The following is a 15792-nucleotide window of genomic DNA, read 5'->3' as shown; positions in this document are numbered from 1 at the left end:
GGCCACATCTGCTGCAGCAGCCACGCCAGAGCTCCACCTCCTGGGCTCCATCCCCATGGAAACCACAGGGCGGGGGGGGCGTTTGGGGGGGCTGGCTCCTGCTGCATTTGGCCCGCTGACTGGTTTCCATTAGAGCCGGCCTGCTTTCCCTGAGCCCTGCCCCTGAGGTTCAATGCTCCCCCAGGGGTTTCTTTCCACATTTACTGAGCACCAGCTGGGTTGTGCCAGGGAACCCAACAGTCTAGGCCCTGCTTATCCTGGCTGACATCTGCTGGTGGCATGTCCAGTGGGCTTGCGTGTCTGCATGCCCAGGGTCCTGCCCAGCACTATAGCTCCCACTTCCCCCCCACTTCCCGGTCCTTTCTCAGTGAAGCCCAGCAGCCACTGAGGTCCCCGTGTCCTGCACTGAGCCGTAGATCTGAGACAGGCCCCGTGCTTTCATCATAGCTGGGCCATACAGTCACCAGGGGGCCTGGAATAAGCCCCTTCTTCTCTCTGGGCCTCAGTTTACCCAGCTGTAAAATGAGGGGTTGAACTGTTTCTTGAGTTCCTTACACTGCTAGAAAGAGAGACTAAGAGAAGAGAGCCCCAGTGACGCCAGCTCTTCTGGATTCTCAGGACCAGGATTTTTGTTTGTTTTCAGAGACTTTTTTTTTTAAAGGGAAGGAGTCATGGAATTTGACTGGAGATAGTTGTTTGAGAGGCCAAGAGCCAGCCATGGACACGGCATGGACACATGGGCAGCCAGGGGCCTGGGCAGCTGTGCCTGCGGGCTGCCCTTGGCATGTGTTGGCACCCAGTGACCTGGCTGCAAACACAGTGCGTGCGGGCATGAATCCTGCTGCAGCGGAATCCGAAGGGCTCTGAAAAACTACCCGAGAGGTTTCCAGAGGTCAGAAGATGTGGGCAGAAAATGAGATCCAGCTTTAAAAAAAAAAAAACCTGGCCGACTCATCCCCAGGGAGCCTGGGGAGGCCTGGGAAAGTCCGCCACACGGTGGAGTTTGAAAAGCTGGGCAGACTGTTACCGCCAGCAGCAGGGTGGCCCCAGCCCAGCCCACATCTTGGTGGCATGTCACTTTCCACCTCCAGCCCCCGAGAGCCGGGAAGTTCCACAGGAGAGGTGGGTGACGGCACTGACCCTTGGGACTTTGTGCCTGACCTGCCAGGCAGCTGGCTTTGCTCCTCCCAGGGGAGCTCTTGGCTCCTGCTTGCATGTAGTGAAATGTCACAGGGAGCAGCCTCTGCCGAGCCCCACAGGTGCCAGTGCTGTGCTGGGGACACTTTCCAGCTCTCAGACAAGGAGAACCTGGGATGCGGCCTTCTCGGCAGCAGGGAACAATGTGCCTGCTGGTCTGGGCAGGTTACGTTGCCTCTCCAGGCCTCTGTCCTCATCTGTAAAATGGGGCAGTCACCCTGACTTCCAGGATTCGTGGGAGAATAAGATGAGATGAGATGAGGGGTCAGGGCTGGATAGATGGCAGGAGATAGCCTCAGAACTGTGCCACCCCAGCATCCCCTGCATGAATGAAGCTGGCTGCACATCCCAAAGAGCCGCAGACTCCTGGTGGGAAGCAGGAAGGGCTGACCTTTCTATGGACCACCTGGAATCGCTGTTAGAAGGCTCCAGCACGGCAGGTGCCCAGGTAGCCTGCAATGTGGTGTTTTCTTCTTCTCAGCCACAGGGCTGTGTCCCTTCCCACCTCCCGCCTGAGGCCACCTGAGTTTGCTGACTGATTCTGGTGGCAGGAGAGGCCACTGACGGGTCCTGGGAACATCCCTACTATAGCTCCCAGGACGGGCATGGTGGCATTTTCAGTTTCCTGTCCCGGGCAGGCACGAAACTTTGGCTTGAAGGTTCGTGTCCTTGTGGCCGCTGCATCCATGTCCCCACCCTGCCCTTCCGATAAAAGTAGGCCGAGGGGTCTGTGCAGAGCAGCATGCTGCAGCCCTGACCGAGGCTTGATTTAGACATATGGGGAAACTGGGATAATGCAGGAAAGGAAGGAAATTTCCCCAGGGAAAGGGGGAAGAGAAGATAGAGGAGCTTAAGTGCCCGCATAATTACGAAGTGTGGCGTGGTGATTTATGGCAAGGCAAGCCAGCTCCTCCGGCTGGTCTCCGCCACCCCCTCCCGCTCAGTCCCCTGTGCCCACAGGACCTGCTGTTGGGGAAGGCAGGGAGGATGGCAGGCACTGCCCAGCACCCAAGCTCAGCCTTGTCTCCTGGGTACAGGCGGGCCATGGGCAGGAGGTACAGTGAGGGGGGCCAAGCTCCTCTATGTTGGGCTCTGACATCTGCTACCTAGGGTGACCTCACAGAGCCCCAACATATCACCAGCCTCAGCCTACAGACAAGGAAGCCGAGGTCTGGGAGGTTAACCAGACTGGCCACCATCCTAAACCCCAGACCGTCCCCTCAGCCCACAGCTACGTTCAGGGGCCTTGGGAGGTGCCTTTGACATAGCCAGAGTGGTGGTGGCAGCTGTCACAAGCAGGCCTCTGCTCTCTGGTCCTGTCTCCCACTTTCAGGGTTCCCATCCTGCTGCTGGCTGAAGTCCAGTCTCCCCTTTCTGGGACTCTTGAGATTCCCCAAAACCAGCCCTGTCTCCCTCCCTGGTCCCATCCCCCACCTCTCCAAACTATGGCTCAGCATCACCTCCTCCTGGAAGCCCCCCCTGCTCTCCCCCCACCCAGTACACTGTGTGCTTGCAGCCCCAAGCTGAGGTGGTCAGTGCGCACATGGGTCTGTCCTGGGAGACTGAGCGCCTTGGGCAGGACAGGCTGTAATCGCCTCTGGGCCTTGGGACCTAGCACCAGCCTGGCTGGGGACAGGCTCTCCGGGAAAGTTTGAAGAGTGAACGGAACAGAAGAGAAGACCGTGACCCGCCGCCCTGCGCTCAGTGCCATGGCACAAGCCACGAGGTTTGCAGTATTGGCAGGTGAGTTTATTTTTCCACCCCCACCAAATATATTCCCTCATAGGACTGATTGGGGGCTGTGAAACCTCATTATAAAGAGCCTCATAGCGCCGGCTGGACAGGCCCGAGCAGCTCGTGGAGGGAACACCGGCCAGTGGCTGTGGGTTGGTGCCGGCTGCGTGTGTCCGGCTGCAGGGAGACCGCGGCTACTTCTCTGAGGGGGTTCACTCAGGAATATAAACTATTTGAGGTGGCCAGGGAAGGTCGTGGGGCCTTTTCTTCTCAGTTCACTGGTGTGAAAGGTGGGGACCCGTCATACCATCATGTGTCACTGGCAGGTAGTGGCACATTGTTAATTTAGGTCAGATATTTTTAGTTTACAAATCTCCTGCATGGCCCTGCCTCCACATTTCAGCTGATGAGGGTGCCCTTCCTCCAGGAAGCCCTCAGAACCGCCAGGCCCTCCTGCCCGCCCTCCCCTGGCAGGGGCTGGTTCCTGCCAGCTCAGCCTTCAGCCCACCCAGTCTCTCCTGCGGGACCCATCACAGCCCCTTCTGCCCTTGTCCTCCCATCGTTCATCTTCATGGGGCCCCACTTTTGGGGGTCTCCCCTGGTAGATGGGGGAAAGATTTATGCCTAGAGATAGAGACGTTCACCTAGAGCCCCTTACAGATGGGAAAAGCTTCTTGGAACCAACCATTATCCGAGGGTTGGCTGTTTGGGTTGAGTAGTTGTGATAATGTGACTTTGTGGGCTCTTGGGGGGCTGTTCTGAGCGGCACGTGCACCCGAAGTGCCTCCTGGGAAGAGGGAGGCAGTGCGTGTCCTCTGCACGGGAGCCCCCCTGACATGATGGCGCTGTGGGCCAGGCGTGGCAGAGGATGGCGGGGGCGTGTTGCTGCTTTCTCTTTTTCTCAGTTTTCCGAAATCGTGTTTAACAAATGCCCATTCCTTTTGTAATGGGGGGGAAAAAAGTTTTCATTATAAAATTAATCATCTGGCCAGAGTGAAACTGACCTGACCAGATTATCCCTACAAGCTCTCTCCCCCAAAAAAGAGACATTTGCAGCATATGCAGGAGGTCACGGGGTAGGGGCAGTGCCATCCGTCAGGGCATCTTGGCCATTTAAAAGGAGCCGGTGAGATGTGGAGAGGGGGATGCCCTGGAGATTGGGCTTCGTTGTTTGGCTGTTATTGGTACTGACAGCGTTTGTGACAATCTCCGACTTCGCAGAGAGCTGCGGGTGGGTGTGCATACGGCCACGTGTCTGGCTTTTCCAGAACCAACTTGGTGGTGTGTGGCAGGTTGTCAGCTGCCTTGAGTGAGAACCTGCTCTGTGTACAGCGGCTGGTCCTGCCTGCAAGCCTGTCCCCTTTCTCTCTCACCTCGGACATCAGCTTCATATGGTAGGTGTCAGCCGCTCTTTCTAAGATGCGAAATGGGCTGGCTTGGAGAGGCCGGGTTCCTGAAGGCTGCACAGCCTGGAAGATTCCACGCAGCCTTTCTAGAGCTTGTGCTCCCCCTGGAGATCACGGCTCTGCCGCTAGATGCTGCATTTTGGGGGATCTGAGCTCCCCTCTCGCCCTGACCACACCAACCTCCATGGTAGCCCTTGGCTCCCCAAAGTCCCTACTGGAGTCGTTAGGCCCAAGTGTGGTGGCTGAGATGGGACGCGGCCCTGGTGAGTGCATGTGCCAAGGCAGGGAGGCTGGAGGTTGCGGCGCAGCAGCCTCGCCATCGCATTTCTGACCTCTCCCAACCCATTTTGGGTTCCCGTGGGGCCTTGGGCATCTGACACAGCTTCACCCTAGGCCAGGGCTTGGACCTGTCCACTGTGTTTCTGCACATAAATTGAGAGGGTGCTCTGAGCAACTTATCCGTGTGGAGGGGACGTTTCTCCTACATGTGACCTCTGAGAGGGCCCAGTTTAATGCTGAAGACCACTGTGCCCTGTGGTGTCTGTTCAGGTTCTGTGGGCAACCTCTGTGTTTCCCAGCCAGCCCCTTGCAGCCTCTCCTGAGACCCCTCCCCTGCAGGCCCAGGCTGGTGCAGGCCAGTGGTATGAGAAGAGGCTGGATAGGAACTTCTCCAGGCACTGGAGCCTGGAGTGACTTCCCACATGGACTCAAAGCACCCGGGGAGCTGGCTGTAGGCGCTACTGTCCACTGAGCCCCACCATGCCCAGGCAAGGAGCATGTGTCATCTCTGATCTTGTGTGTAAATCCAGGGGGGGGGTCATTGTCCCCATGTGACAAAGATACTGAGGCCCAGAGAAGGGAAGGGGCTTGTCCAGCCAAGATGGGAACCTAGTGGCTCTGCTGGGCCACCCCATCATACCAGTGACCACACCATGGGCCAGGGGCTCCGAGAGGGGACGGCTTTGGGAGGCTCAGGCAGTCCCAAGAGAGCTCAGTGCACTTTCAGGAGATTAAGACTCTGAGGGCAGGTAATGACATGTTTGTCCAGCTCCAGAACCCAGTGACTAAAATTGGAAGTTGCCAGGTGAGTGAAGATGGGCAGACTGGGGGAGCTGGTGGTGACCAGGCACCAGACAGGGCCTCCCCTGCGTAGGACACTGGCAGTCGCTTGGCCTTGCTGTTCCGTCACAGTCATTGGGAGAGTTGGTGAAAAGATACGGGAGCAATTGAAGGTCCTGGGGGGAGGGCAGTCTGTAAATTCGGCTCTGAAGTCAGAGGAGTTCCCCTGTCACAGCCCTTGGCAGCCAGGGTCCCAGCCCCAGAATGGAGAACAATGCTCTGTCAGCTGCCCCGCTGTTTTAGGGTGCCCTGGTTTGTGGTCTTTTCCCAGGGTAGGTCCCAGAGCTGCCATCCCATTGGTTCCAGGTGAGGGCATTGGGAATAGTCTCAGCCCAGGGCAGCAGGCAAGGGTGGGTCACATGGGATTTCCTAACAGGGCTGCCATGGGGCGTCTTTGTGGGTGGCAAGCCCAGGTAATTAGGTGTTGGTATCAGTGCACTGCTGGGCCCATGCCGCAGGTAGGAGAGGCCCAGCCATCCAGGCAAGGGTCTGTGTGGCCCAGTGCATCCCCTTCTTGGGGCCTGGTCCCCATCCCGCAGAGCAGGACAGCCGTGTGCTCAAGGCCAGAAAGGCCTGCAGACTCTATCCAAGAGGCGGCGGCAGCTGGGCCTGGACTGACCATGCCACCACCCCTCAGCTTCTCCAGGAACCCTCACAGTCTCTGGGCACAGACATCACCAAGGACCAACAGGGTGCGTTGGCGCCCCCAGGCTCCTGCTTCTGTTTTCAGAGATGGTTGATCATGGCACAGCCCCCGCGGGATGGGAAGAGGGATGGGGTGGGGGCTAGCTGCAGGCTCATCTCGGGCCCCAGGAGCCGCCAGAGGTCCCTCCAGCCTCTAAGACCTCACAGGTCCTATGAAACCAACTCTAGGAGGCTGGAGACATGAGGAGGGAGACGTGAACCAGTTAGCCAAAATGGGGTGACTCAGCCCCAACCTGCTCCCTGCCCTGTGCCCCCTCACCACAGGGTCTGGAAAGGCCATGCTCCTGGGAAAACTGGGCCACCCGCGAGCCTAGTATTCTTGTAACCCGGGGTCCATGGGATGCCTGAGCCTTGGGTGGGTTTCAGGGGTCAGTGGGAGAGAAACGGCAGGCTCTGGGGGCTCAGAGCCCGCGTGTGCAGGGTGAAAAGGAGACGGAGCAGGCTTCTGGGCCTTAGTGTTCTCACATGGCTGGTCCTGGGATGTCCCCCTCAGTGGCTCATGGCAGCCACTTGAGTCACCACTTGGAAAAGACCCATAGTCCTATTTGTACCTTGTAAGTCCCAGCTATTGGGCATCGTTCCAGGAGTGTGGTGGGTGAGTGCGGGCACTTCTTGTCATCCTGGCTGCCTCCTGGGTGCCAGGCACCGAGCAAGGCCCAGGGACACACAGCTGTGTAAGAGATGGTCCCTGTCCCGGAGCTCCCAGGCCTGGGGTGAGACAGTCCAGGTATCTGTGAGCTGATTTCAAAGCCTACTGCCACAGCTAGAGAGATCCCTGACCCAGGGGTCTCCCTGGGCGAGGTGACCTGAAGGGTGGGTGGCAATTGGGCATTTGATGGTAGGAGAATGTCTCAGCCCCAGGGAACAGTGGCTGCCACCCAAGGCAGGGCTGGAGCGAGGACCACAACAGAGTGGCTGTGCTCTGCCAGGGCAGGTGCCCCAGCCCCGCCTGCCCCTTCCTCTGCAGGCACTGGAGGATGTGCAGGTCCTGCTCAGGCTGCCACGGGGGCCAGTGCTTGGGGTCTGAGGGTGCACGCCGGGCAAGGGCGGAGGCAGGCTCGATGAGACTTTCCTTTGCAGTCTGTGGCCTCCAGGTGAAGTCCTAACCTGTGGGCATAGGCGGCCCGTCTGCAGGTGGTTGTGAGGGGTCACTGAGGCAGAGAGAGGGGCTGCACTGACTCCCTCCTCAATCTTGGGGACCTAAGCCGCCAGACCTGTCCAGCTGATCCCTTGGTGTCCTTGTGTCTTATAGAACATCACATCCCAGAGCCCCACCCCAGAAAGTGGGAGCCCATCATGGTTTTGGAAGACCCTCCAGGACTCACGGCCCAGGTAGCCCCATCTTTGCCCAGACCTGGGTGGGGAAGGGTTCACTCTGGTCAGAAGCAGCCCCAGAGTTGGGCGGCCTGGCCGAGAAAGGGCCAGGGACTGATCTTTCAGGAAACTCCAGCATCAGCCCCACCGTCACAGGCCCCACCTTGTAGCCAGGCCCACCCTGCCCAGAGTCCCTGAGGTGCTCAGCCTGGCCCCCAGCAGGTGGGAAGGGCCCCAGCCCAGGACCAGGAGTGAGGGAGTCGAGCAAAGGACCCCTGGCCTGCTGTGCACTGCACCTCCCACCCATCTCCGCTTGTCTGCCCTACGCCCATGATGGCACCTCCTGGAAGCAGATAGAATCAGACAGAGAGAGACAGCACCCCCGGGGGAGGGCGGGGAAGGCTGAGTCATGCTATGGAGATCCTCCTGAGCTAGCTCTGTGACTACCGCCCACAGCTGTGCCAAACACTTGGCACCCCAGCCCCCAGGTCCCCTCCTCCTAGCCATCCAACTGACCTGCGAGGCTCCCACACTCAAGCTTCCCGGGGACTCCTGAGCTTTGCCCCAGGCCTCACTGGGGTCTTAGGGCAGGTGGCCAGAGCTGATGGTACAAACAAGGGACATGCATCCACACTACTGCGTGCTCCAGCCCAAGACTTAACCAACATCCCTCTTTCCTTCCAGGTCTCTACCCCTCTCCTCAGCCACTTCCCCAGGTGACGCCTGAAGTTCAGGAGACTGTCCACCCTCAGGTCAGTGCAGCGTTTTGAATGTTGATGAACATCGTGATGACCCACTCCCTTTCTCTTGGCTACCACTCTCAGCCAGGCGTGCCAGATACGCGCACACATGCAACACGCACATGCGTGTCATACGCACATGTGCACACATGTGCCCGTATGGGCCTCCGGAGGGCCCAGGAGCTGGCAAGTTCTCGCACATTTGCACAAGCTCAGCTGAGTCTGCTCCTGACCTCAGCTCCCACCTCCCACCAGCTGCCTTCTGCAGGGAGCAGGGTCTCTGGGAAGTTAGGGGCTTACCCAGAAATCACCCCAGGAAGTTGGACGGGGACCATCTTTCTGGGTCCCTCCTGCACAATAAATTGAGTGAATCTTCTGTTTGTAAGAAGCCAGCCATCCCAAGGGGTCTGTAACGAGAGACCAAGGACAGCCGGGGGGACCAGTGACCGCAGGGCACTTTGCAGAGTCTGTGGAGACCCTTAAGGCTCAGCAGGTGAGAAGGTCCCCTGCCCACCACCGTCTATCATGGCTGCCTGTCATGCTTGGAATCTGCTCATTAGCTGCGGCCAGCTTCTGCCCCTGCCCGTGCCCACCCCTCCTCTGACTGGCCAGCCAGCCCACAGTGCAGACTGTCGGGTGCTCTCAGATGACTCTGGCCGCCTGGGGAATCAGTGTGGCCATGTGGATTGGGGCAGGACTGGCATCCTCCCCACCCCGCCGTTGCCATGGCCCAAGGCAGGTCCACCCCATGGCTGCTGCGTATATCTGGGCCCAGCATGCTTACAGGTGGGGCTCACCCACCAGACCCTGCAGACGCTGCCCCAGGGCATTTGTGTCTGCGGCTGGGTGGGGCGGACACAGGTAGGGAAAGGAAGGAGGCCCCAGGGACTCGAGGAGGATGGGATGGGACAGAAGAGGGAGGGGTGGGGGTAACGGGAAGAGGGAGAACGCGAGGCAGGATGTGGAGAAGGAGCCACAGCAGAGCGACCCCAGAAACTGCAGGGCTGTCTGTCTGCGGGAAACACCGGCCTGACGGTGCAGCCGGCATCGACGCCCGAGGGAGCCTGGGGGGTCTCGCCCAAGGTGATGTGTTCCTCAGAGTCGGTGCCTTCCTGGGCACTCACCATAAGCCAGGCTTGCCTACCCGCAGCCCCGGCACACCCAGTAGATGACCACTGACATAATCTCCCCCATGTCCCACGGGCAGCAGTGGCGGCTTCCAGGGTCCAGATGAAACCAGCACTCAGGAGGTGCATCCCTCCCAGGGCTTTGGCATGGGATGTGCTCCTGTATTCTGACCGCTTGCCCTGACATGTGTGCAGAAGGCATGAGGGCGTGTCCCAGGAGCATAGACCAGGGTCCCAGAGGAGCTCTGGGGCCCAGCAGTGGGTGCTGTGTGCAGCAGCTGAGCCCGGGATCTGCAGGAAGGGCCCGGGGAGTGGACAGTCCCAAGGCTGGGACCCAGCACTCTCAATCTCCACGGCAGATGGAAGATGAGGCTGGGTGCACATAGTAGGTGCTTACTTGGTGCTTGTCGAGTGCCTAAGTAATCACCACAGTGGTCACACACCCTCCATGAGCCTCAGGACCCCCCCAAGGCAGTCTCATCACCCCCTTTCTGTTCTTCCAGAGACAGAGGCTCAGGAGCTGGGACTAGCCCAGTGCCACCCCCGCCTGTGGCCCCCAAGTGCTACTGGGGGCAGTGGAGGGCCTGGGACACCAGCTTGAGCTGGGGCAGCCATCATGGGTGTAGGGGGTCAGTGCCTTGTCCGGCAGGGTTTGTTCTTTCACTGGAAGTCGCTTTCCTTGTGGTCGGCCCAGACTGGGCCCGTCCTGGGCTTTCCCCCGCCCTTCACCCACTGTTCAGTCCTCATGCTCCGGGGGCAGTGTCCTGCCACGCCGTGGGGAAGCCTGGCGGCCTCACCCATGCTCCAGCAGACAGCGGGCACCACAGCCCCAACTGCGGCTGGCGGCCACGGGACACGGCTGAAGGGACTTGTCCCCATTCTCCTCAGCGCCCTGGGCTCCCGCTGCTAGAGGCCACCGCTCTTCAGGGGTGGCACAGACGTGGGTTCACAGGGAGCTGAGGCTTGGGAAGGGGGCATTGGGCCCGAGACCACCTGTGTCTGGTGCCACAGCCTGGAGATAGCCCCAGGGAGCTGCCATGACCTGACCCCGCATGGCAGACGTGGTGCCTGACCTTTCCCCGATGGTGGGGGGGCATGAGTGGCCGAGGAGGGGTGGGGACTTGTTCTCATACCAAATGCGCAGATGCCCTTTATTTACCCAGACAGAAAAAATGAAGGCCTTGGACACACGTGGCCTTGATCCTTTAGTCCTAGTGAAGACAGTGACAAGATGCCGCGTGGTGGCCTTCACTCAGCACTCACCTGCCAGCTCTGGGCAGCACTCACTGGCTGGAGAAACCTTAGCAGGCGTGAGGTTGACCCTCGACCTGAGAAGGGATGTGACATGCAGACACTTGGGGACAGAGTGAGGATGGTCCCCCCTGCACCCGCACCTGGATGGAGCGACTTTCCATTCAGCTCACGCCTGTCAGGCGCCTCTCGTGGGCCAGGCCCTAAGCCGGACACCCTTCCCACATAGGCGTCCCTCTTCACGACCACCCTGCTAGGACCCAGGGGGCCTGCTTCAGGCCACCAGGCTGGCGATTGGCAAAGCAATCTACTAAAGCTACCTGCGCAGCAGTAGAAGCCCTCTGGGTTCTGTGGATGTGGTCGTGCCAAGCTGTGGGGCTGAGCCAGCCCTTCCACAGCCTGGCTGTGCCAGGGGCATGGTGCCTGCAGCCCAGGCCCTCGCTGGTATGGGCCAGAGGTGGGCTAGGCCTCCAGACCCCATGCCGCTGGAGGTGCCTTGGGCTGCTGCCTCTTCAGCCCCAGGTCCCTGTCCTTCCCTGGGCTCAGCTCGGCTGGACGCTTGGCCTCAGGGGTTTCCCAGGTTGGGCCCTTGTTCCCCAGGTGTTAGTGAGCTGTGTTCAGCTGTGTTCAGGTCTGGACGGGAAGGAGCAGGCTCCCGGCTCCACCCCAGCAGGCAGGGGTCACAGGTGCCCTTCTCCAAGAATACCTCGCCCACCCAGCCAGGCTGGCCTTGAGAACTGGGAGCCAGAAGGCCCTCGGCCGTGACCTGGACAAAGAAACTGGACCTCCTTAATGTGGGGCTCCAGTACAGGAGGGTCTGCCCCTCCGCAGAAGCTGCGTAACCTCAGGCAGGTAAACGACGACTCTGGGTCTCCATTCCCTCATCCCTAAAACGCCAGGGAGGATGATAACCCCTGTGCTGACTGCGTGGCTGTGGGGAAGTAACTTAGCCTCTCTGTGCTCTATTCCTGCACCTGAGGGTCAGGTTGTCATGAAGACCGAGTGAGCTGCCAGGTGTGAGGGGCTCGTGTTGGTGCCTGGCACGTTGCAGTTGCAAACATCTGGGGAGTGTGTGCCCAGGAAGGGTTTGTGTGTTTGCAGCAATATTTAACAGGTGGGGATTCAAATCCAGGACCCTATGGCTATGAGGCCTGCCTGCTCCCCACTGAGGAGCCAAGCCTGGGAGACCTGGAGAGCAAGGGAGGCCGGTTATTCTGTTCACACCTGGGGTGTTGTCAGGGCAACTGTGTTTATGCAAGTTACGGAGAGACGGTGGCACCTGTCACCATGGCAACCCCCACCTTGTAAAAATAATGTGGGCTTCCCTCCTAATTCCACCCTCTGGTTTTTTGACACGGGCCCTGCCTGTGGCTCCAGATTGGTCAGTCTCCGTCAGAGTCCTGGGCAGAGTCCTCAGGTATGTGAGTAGCTTCTCCCTTGACCCAGCTGCCCTGCGAGGGTCCCGCTGCTGGCTGTATCCCACTGGGCCTCAGTCTACCTGTCTGTAAAGTGAGGTTGCTCTTGACCACGGGTTTGCTCTACATAAGCTATGAGGGGCTGGGACCCTAGAGTGGTCCAGTTTGTGTCTGCTTTACATTTGAGGTTCTGAATAAGATTTGGTAAAGACTCGTGGAAACCAGGGCAGGGCCAGGAAGACGTCCCTGCAACACCCCAGGGTGTCTGCTGGGTCTGTGGGCGTTCTTTGAGCAACCGCCACCTACCAGGCTTTGCTCTGCAGAGGGTTTGTTGGGAATAGTGGGCCTGGGCCTCTTGTCCAGAGTAGGCCAGAGAGGCGGGTACAAGTGGGGAGTTGGACGGTCACCCGGCAGATGAGTGGGACAGGGTCCTTGAGGTGTGGGGCTTGCTTGGGAGTGGCCTGTGCTGAACGTGGCTAGGGCAGGGCTCCAGGAAAGGAAGGGTGGGTCCCATCACGTTGGCAGGGCCTCAAGTGCCAGGCAGTGGGGCTGGAGCCATGGGAGATTGGAATGGGGTGCAGCCATGCGTCCCTAGAGGGGTCCTCCTGGCATCCCCATGACAGGCACCTGCATGGCCTTCTGGCATGGCCGGTCCTGATGGCTGTCCATGCCTGTTGACATTGGACAGGAAGGAGTTGCTGGTACCTGGAGTACCAGCCAGCCCCTCGGGTGCCTCTCTGGACGCTTCCCTGACTTCAGCCAATTGAGGACCCGCCCTCCAGGGGTCTGGGGCTTAGTCCAAAAGGAGCCCAGGCTTAGGAGGCCCCAGCTGCCTCTCCCCAGCAGTCAGTGCCTCATGCTGGGCCACCTCCACTGTGAGGTGGGAGAGCATCGGTGTTCCTGGGCAGCACCCGGTTCCCCAGGACCACTCAGAGCCCCTTGAAGGGGACTATGAAGCCTCTGGAAGCCCCAGACAACTGGGAGCTTGGGCAGGAGGAAGGTTCTGGAAAAGGCCTGCCTGTCCCTCCCTCTCTGGCCAGGCCCACCCAGGCCTCAGCGCAGGGCGGGCGCCGTGTTTCCAGAGCGGACGTCCCTCCTCCTGCTCCTCCCTGCCCCGCGCCCCGGGCCGCCCCCGCCCTCTGGCTTCGGCTGCCTTTGTCTTCCCAGGGCTCCGCGAAATGGCCGCCACAGCCTCCGCCATCTTGTAACTGCAGCGGCTTTGGGGAAGGGGAGGGAGGGAGATCACTGCCCACCTGCCTGCCCCGGGCGGCCTGGACGGAGCCCAGCACCATCCCCCGCCCCAGCCTGGCCTTGGCCATGGCTGCCCCGGGATTGGCACCAGCCAGCAGCTTGGCAGGGTGGTCTGGGAGGCCTGGCCCCTCACTCACCCAGCCTGGCACCCACACCCCTACCCCTGAGACTTCCCCACCACGCAGACGGAGGTGCTACACACCAGAGCCCAGAAAAGCCATAATTAAAGCCGTGCTTGAGGACGGAGTTTGCAGTGGCTGCTGGGGACAGTTCTAGAAATGACAACTGCCCGTGTGGGACTGGGCTCCCTGGACGCGCTGACGGCAGGGCAGGCTCAGGCCCTGCTGGGGAAGGAAGCGGCACGTCTCACCTCCGCTTGCTGCTGACGTCCTGGCCTGGCACACTGCTGGACACCAGGCCTCACGGTGGCCAGTTGGGCTCTGGCCTAGATACAGCACCGCCTGTACTCAGGAAGCAGGGCAGGAGGCTTCCTGGAGGAGCCAGCTCTGAGCCAAGAGTAGGGCTGCCCTCCAGCCGGGCTTCCCCTGGGGCCCGGGTCAGCGAGGTTCCAAGGGAGCTGCTCTCTCCCTGCCCAGCGCCTCCAGGGCCCTCATGTTTCCCGCAGCCCAGCTGCCCGAAGAGCGTCCTCTCCTCAGCAGGAGCCCCCTGGGCCTCCTCTCGAGCCCCCTGCTCTTGTCCCATGCCCAGTGTGAACAGCTTGCCCATCTGACTTCCCAGTGCCAGCTGGTCAGAAGTGGTACATTCCAGAGGGGACGTGATCCTGCCAGACATTGTCCAGGAAGTCCCAGCAGCCGCGGGGGAGGCTGGCGTGTTGAGGAGACGCCATTGTCCCCGGAGCTAGCTCTGGGCACTGAGCATAGGACAGTGTGCTCCACTGGCCTCGCGAGGGTGCGAGCCTCGGCCTTTCTGCAGTCCTGAGATGAAGTCCTGTACAGGGCACTGACCTGAAATGAGTTTGGAGAAATTTCCATGTGAAGTAGGGAATGGAATTTGATAGAAGTATATGCATTTTGAAGGGATTGGCACCACTTCTCTGGGCAGCATGGGGTGGTCCAGGTGGACCTGGGTCAAACCCCACCTTGGCCCATGACCTCTGCGTGGCTGTGAGTCAGGTCCTCATTGTAGAAGGAGACCAGAAGCAGAGAGCAGGGGCCCTTCTCCAGACACCTGCGGGGCTGCCAGCCAAGCCCTGGCGGCCTGGGAGGGTTGCTGGCTGCCACCCCAGGCCCTTCCCAGGCTCCTCTTCTTGTGGTTCCCTGACAGAACATTCCGTCACCACCACGTGAAGTTTGTGCAGGCCCTGCCCTCCCTCGGGGGGAAACCAGCTGAGGGCAGGAAGGTGGAATGCTGTTCACCTGCCAACCTGCTCCAGACCAGCACTGTCCCACAGGCCAGGCCAGGCCTGGAGCCTTCTGGGGGCACCAGGAGCTCCAGGCTTTCGGCAGGAAAAGTCTCTAGCAGAAGGACAGGACCCGGGTGCAGCTGCTGCAGGGTGGGGTTCAGGCTGGGGCTTTTATAGTGGTGTGGCTGCATCTGGTCACACACTCTTCCTGCCCACCTGCCTTGAGACCCAGACTGCAGCATGAAAGGAGAATTTTTTCAGATAAGTACACACCTTTGAGGTTAAAACTGTGGAGATCCCCACTGGAGCAGAGAGGGGCTGTGCATTCTTGTTTTTGGCCTTTGGGCTTCGAGGAAATCCATGCACTTAACCCTGGAGTGTTAGAGGACAGCCTCCATGGTGACGCCTACCTCGGGACGTCCTCAGGACTGCCCTGGGAGCATCCCGCCCACTTTACAGAGGAGGCAGCTGAGGCCCGAGGGGCTGGCTTTTCCAGGCCAATGGCTGGTTAGAGACAGAGCAGGGGTCAGAACTGTGGCCCAGAGGCCCCAGAGCCAACTGCTGTCCTCAGCCTGTGGCCCCCATGGAGGTAGGAGTGTCTGCAGAGCAGGGGCCAGATTCCACCGACCTGGGCTGCTTGCACCCCAGCCAGCACCAGGCCCCAGCTTCTCAGGTTCCTCCATTTCTCTTGTGGGCTTCCAAACCCACACACCTCTCAGCAACAATGCTCGACACCTGCTGTGTACATGCCCTGTTCTAGGCATGTGGCCACAGCACAACAGGCCTGACCCCCACCCTGGGACACGGACATTCCCTAAGCCTGGCCCCCATCCCCCCAAGACCTTAGAGGCCATGGGAGTACAGAATCCGAACGGGGGAAGACCCTGGCCCGTAGCCACAGATATCTGTCTCAGGAGCTAGACAAGGAGGTTGCTAACGAGAGCCGGTGAGGGGACCTTGGGACCTCAAACAGCCCTGAAAGGAAGGCAGCCCGGGGTCTGGCCCACGAGTCTGGGGCAGGAGCTCTGGTCCAGAGACACCCCTTCCCCACCTGCACGAGGTGTGCAGGGCTGTGGAAAGAGCCTTGGTCCGAGAAGTCCAGATTCAAGTCCTGGTTGGCCGCCTCATCCCTGTGGCATGCTCCTGGGCGTGATGAGGCTGCCGGGCATC

This window comes from Cynocephalus volans, chromosome 12 (assembly GCF_027409185.1).
Source record: "Cynocephalus volans isolate mCynVol1 chromosome 12, mCynVol1.pri, whole genome shotgun sequence".
NCBI lineage: Eukaryota > Metazoa > Chordata > Mammalia > Dermoptera > Cynocephalidae > Cynocephalus > Cynocephalus volans.
The sequence above is the reverse complement of the archived record's forward strand: the minus strand, read 5'-3'. Positions refer to the sequence as shown.